Source organism: Nanorana parkeri, unplaced genomic scaffold, assembly GCF_000935625.1.
Source record: "Nanorana parkeri isolate BGI_ZX_2015 unplaced genomic scaffold, ASM93562v1 scaffold115, whole genome shotgun sequence".
In the NCBI taxonomy this organism is placed as follows: Eukaryota; Metazoa; Chordata; class Amphibia; order Anura; family Dicroglossidae; genus Nanorana; species Nanorana parkeri.
The window spans coordinates 1464241-1470242 of NW_017306383.1; positions in this window are offsets into that span (position 1 = coordinate 1464241).

A 6002-nucleotide genomic window follows, 5' to 3' on the forward strand; every position below is an offset into this window, starting at 1 on the left:
CGCAACCTTAAGAATAAATTAGCACCAAGCAGGATACCAACTGGGGTCACCAGAGACACACCACACCAGAAATTTGATAATAGAGTGGGAATATATCAATGCAAAAAATTCACGTTGCCTTACTTGCCAGTTCATTACTCACGGCCAATCTTCCTTCACCGATCACTTAGACAACAGATATCACATAAAACAGTTTATCACATGCTCACATGATCATGTAGTATATGGCCTAAAATGCCCATGTAATCTATTGTACATTGGTCGCACCATCCGTCCGCTAAGAGGATAGGAGACCACAGACGCTTCATTGCTGATGGCAACTGTGATCACAGCGTCCCTAGACATTTCGCCGCAAAACACGGCAAACACATCCAGGATCTATGTGTTTTTCGTCATAGAACAAATTCCCGACCATTTCTCCCCAGCCGAACGTTTCCAAAAGCTATGCAGACAAGAAACCTTCTGGATATATAAACTGAATACCCTTGCTCCAACAGGGCTAAACGAAGAACTAGAAATTTTGACCATTTTATAAATGATACCCACCCATGGCTCTGAACATTTGGACCAATCGGTCCCACACACCCCGTGTCCCCCTCCACAAACACACGTCACACATGAAAGCTGAATATCAGCCTTAGTTTCAAGTAGTATTATGCCCCTTTTATTATATATGTAAAACATTTTTTCTATTTTTATACTTATTTTTATTCATCACTTAATTTTATTCATCTGTTATGGTCCATTCTTCATGTTCAATTTTTATTCCCATTTTCATCTTCCCTAAATCCTACTTTTAACCATTTTCTTGCGTCATTAAAAACAATAAATGGTCGATTGGTCCCCGAGACGGAACACCCGCAATAAACGCTCTCGTTCAGCAGCCCCGTCTCCAGTTTTTAATAGAACTACCATGCATAATTAGAGATCTAACATAATACATACACACCACAAATCGTTTAAACATATGGCTAGTCCTCTCTTTTAATATTATGTATAACCAAACAACCAACCTCAGATTGCCTTTTATTACATTTGTAATGCCTCCCCCCGGGGGGGATTAACCATCCATGTTCTTTATGCCCATGGCACGCTCTCATACTAACAGAACATGTGCTTCTCGTCCCCCCAACTTCACCTCCAGGTTTCCCCAAACTGGCCATCCTGTCAAGTGTATTTCAAGCACATACCGAACATTTTTACACATGCTGAGGCTCCACAGCCTCTATTGTGCGGCTTCTCCGCCCACTGTCCCCAAGCTCCGCCCAGCTGTCACATTTAAATCGGCGGTTTCCCGCCGCCGTGATATGTTCCTTTTTGAGCTTGAGAAAGAGGTATCACTCCTCGAAACGCGTTGCTCCCGACCCTCACCCATGACAGTCACTGCCTCGACCATTCGCCATCCTGCTGACCACCCCGCCGCCTCCCTTCTAGTACCGCCATCACGGCCCGGGGTACATTACTTAGCTCCGGTCCTCCTATAGACCGAGCCGCATCATCTAAAGCCGGGACCACAGTAGCACAGCCAGACTTCTCTCCTGCACACCGCTATAATCCTCCACTACAGCGTCAGGTAGACGGACTAACCCCTCGTTCCGTCACCTGCCTCCTGTCCACTTCTCTCCTCTCTTGTCTCCCTCTTCTCCTTGGGACGAGTAACCTCAGGCTACACACCAGCCGGCATTCAAATACAATTTGGACACCCTGATCCTCCTCACAGGCCGGTTTGCTCCTGGCTCCCAGACCCACACAAGTAAGTGGTTTTTCATATATATACGCATTATTTCCCCTGTCACATTCCCTGCTATGTCCGATCCGGTCAGTCAGCTGACCTAGTTTTGCGCCCTTTTGTTTTTTTGTTTCTCGTTCTGGTTTACATTACCCTCATCATCACCTTGTTCCCCACATCGTAGTCCAACAGGATGTGACTTTGACTACCACCTTAAAAAAAACATGCATAGCTGCATATATCCCAGCTGTCCCTCATTTGGAGAGACCATCCAACATTTAGAAACAAATCCCTCTGTCCCTCTTTCTTCTTCAATTGTCCCTCTTTAGTCTGAAGTAAAGATATCTATGGAAATGCACTATTTAACTATCTAAGGTCTTATTCTGCACTAAATCTGTATCTTTTCTCTTAATTATCTTGTTTGCTTTTTTGAAAAGCCAGTATAATGGAAAAGTAATGGTGGGAAAAAAACAGTTCTGGGTTTAACCAATCATTTTTGGCATATAAATTCTCAATGGTCCACCTAACTGGGGGTGTGGCGGGAGTGTGTCCATTGCCTGAATACATTGTGCTGGAAGGTGTTCATTCTTCTTATCACAGAAAGTTGGAAGGTACTGTAAGTAGCTATGCTCTTATACTAGGGCCCCATAACATATAATTATTAGCAAAGTCATCTGATAAATACTGCATCCTGATATCACAATGATTCTTCAATTGCTGAATGGTAAAGAGACGAACTATTAAATCAGAATATGTACTATGCGCCACTTTTCCTATAGCTTCAGACCCTGCAGGGGTGCCCATTAGGTAGATTGTGATCTACCAGTAGCTCTCAAAGGTAATGCTGGTAGATCACGAAGGGTGTGAATGGCGGCCCCTTTATTCCATTTTGGTATATTTATTTAGCTGTGCACACACCTATTAGTCTGAGTCTGCTGGGCCAAGCTCCCTGACACCGCTCTGGTGGATACTGGGGTGGTTGAAGTGCTATGTATTACATCAAAGAATATTAGTTTACACAGCCTGTTGCAAAACACAGCAAGATGAGCCAGGAGAGAGAGCAGGGAGAGACAGATAGGAGAGAGAGGAAAGACAGCCAGGGGAGAGAGAGCAAGGAGAGACAGCCAGCAAAGAGAAAACAAGGAGAGACAGCAAAGAGAGACAGCAAAGAAAGACAGCCAGGAGAAAGAACGAGGAATGACAGCCAGGACAGAGAGGAGAGACAGCCAGGCAGATGAACAAGGAGAGACAGCCAGGAAAGAGAGAGCGAGGGAGTTTTTTTTTTTGTAGATCTCATGTAGCTTGTCATTTGAAAAGTAGATCTTAACACAAAAATTGTGGGCAACCCTGCGCTAAAGGTACCACTGCACTCTCGACACATTTTTTAGAGAGCCATAACTCAGAAAGGACAGCACATGGGTAAATATAACTAACAACTTACATCTACCTCCCACTGTACTCTTCACTGATATATTATGAACCGCTCTATTAAATTGGTACTATTATTTAAAATTACATGTCAGCATTACAAATTTTGAGCAAAACAAATAGATTTGATTGCAATGATAAAAAAAGCTGATGCTCCAAGATCTATCATGTCAACTACATTCTAGCCTAAGATGACAAAGGTTGTGACTACCTTGTTCATTGTGGTTGAATGGCTTCATTAGAGACTGCAGATAGTGTGTTGTTTTCATGAAGACAGTCCTTACCAGTGGAATAATAAGGTAAACAGTTAGCACAAACTGTACATAGTAAGCTTCCTTGTACAATTATAATTACCATCCATCCATAAAAACTATTTTAGTAAATCAGTAACACATTTGATAAAACTATTTGCATCTAGCTTGTCATTTTTACAGATAATGGATATTCATTGGTGCAATAGGGGAAAAAGATGAATAATCCTTACTCAGAATAAGAGTTGAGCCTTAAGGGGCACAAGATAAAAAGAGGCGGCTACTGTATATATGGCATTGCTGTTATTTGTGGCCCTTACGGACCTTAGTTTACATTAAACTGATATCTGTAACGTTTATGTTATTTACATACCAGAACAATCAATCCATGTTGTTTCTTCTATTGATATTTCTCTGTTAGTATTTTCAGTATCATATATACAGTGTATATAGTGTGTGTGTGTGTGTGTGTGTGTGTGTGTGTATCTATATATATATTGTATATATTCAGTTGACCTGTAAGAAGATATTAGTGTTCAATGGTGTAGTGACACCATTAAAAAGTTAGCTTTCTACAGCACAGCAGAGACTCTACGCTGTGATTAGGCAATGCCACCCTGAATGGTGTGATGTGAAGCTCATTTAAAGAGACCACTGGAACCACGGAGCCCTGGTTACGACTGCAGTGAGGCTGTTCTTGTTTTCAACTCGGTATCTGCTGCATGGTTCCTATGAAAGCAAGCACTGATAGTTTAAGGAAATAATACAGAAATGTGCTTATTATAACATGATCATATACCCATGTTATAAGAAGCAACCACCTTGTGCTGTCATTTCCATAACCTTCCATAGGAATAAATTGTACAGGGTGTAAAACACATGGAAATTGTTTCAAAAGCGCACCACACCAAACGCACACTATATCCCTCACGCAGAAGTATGAATGTCGCAAAAAAGTGTGTATTAGTATGTTACTGTGTGATCAATCTCCACTACCATGAAGGGCCAGATTAACATAGGGGCGGTTGGAGCTCCCGCTCCAGGCCCACCCCTGCAAATAGGCCTTGCCAAGCCAACACTGAGTTGCGGCCAGGCGGAGCTCACCCATATCGTGGCCAGGCCGAGCTGACCCGGATCGCAGCCAGGCTATCCAGGATCGTGACCGGGCCGAGCTGACAGGACCATCTGATGTGCCGGTGCAGAGAGCCGCATCTGCTGTGGCTGCAGTTGCCAGTCTCTCTGACACCCCCCCCAGAGCCCACACTGACCGCTTGAGAGCCCGCACTGACCCCCCCCGGGCCCGTACTGGCCCCCCCTGGAGCCTTAACTGACCTCCACTGGAGCCCGCACTGACCTCCACTGGAACCTGCACTGACCCCCTAGTGCCCGCACTGAGCGCCTGAGAGCCCGCACTGACTGCCTGAGAGCCCTCACTAATCACCTGAAGCCCTCACTGACCACCTGGAGCCTGCACTGATCACCTGGATCCCGCACTGACCACCTGGAGCCCTCACTGACCACCTGATATCCCATACTGACCACCTGAGAGCCCATACTGACCACATGAGAGCCCATACGGACCACCTGGAGCCCTCACTGACTGCCTGAGAGCCTGCACTAACCGCCTGAGAGCCCATACTGACCGCCTGAGAGCCCGCACTGGCCCTCATACAGCGGCACTGGCCACCTAAGAACCTGAACAGCCTCCTGAGAGCCTGCACAGCCCCCCTAAACCCCGCACAGCTCTCCTACGACCCTGGAGACATCAGGCCGCAAACCCGGAGCAACACAGAGTATGTAGCTTCATATTATTCTGCAGTGCTGTATAAATTATTGCTGGGATTTGTAGTCCTCTATAGCTGATAGTATTATTCTGCAGTGATTTACAATGTAGTGCTGGGATTTGTAGTCCTCTATAGCTGATGGTATTATTCTGCAGTGCTTTAAAATGTGCTGCTGGGATTTGTAGTCCTCCATAGCTGGTGGTATTCTGCATTGCTCTGTAATGCATTACTGGGATTTGTAGTCCTTTATAGTTAGTAGTTATATTCTGAATGGCTGTATAATTTATTCCTGGGATTTGTAGTCCTCTATAGCTTGTGATATTCTGTAGATAAGCTGTAGAGAGACTACAAATCACAGCCCAGACAGGAGGAAGAGGACCCCGGTGACCGTCGCCATTTCCAGAAAAAGGCCCACCAAAATCCTCAGCACCAGGCCTGTGATGCTCTTATTTTGGCCCTGCTACCATGTACACTCAACATGGTAACACTGTTTGTGTGTGTGTGTGTGTGTGTGTGTGTGTGTGTGTGTGTGTGTGTAAGTGGTAGAAGGGTATGACTACATGTAGGATACACATTACAGTTAAAAAATGCTTTAGTTATTATTTTTGAAATGCACTCCGGTTAGACACTGTATTAGCATAGGCTAATATTTGTATGTAGTGGATAGGGTTAATGGACGTGCACTGTATGCACATGGTCTTTCCCCTTACCACCAACTTGTATATATACTGCTAGAATGCAAACACAATTATTTAATATCTTGCAGGCAAATATTATTGTTGTAACTCCAAGCCTACTGCTTCAGGTTTT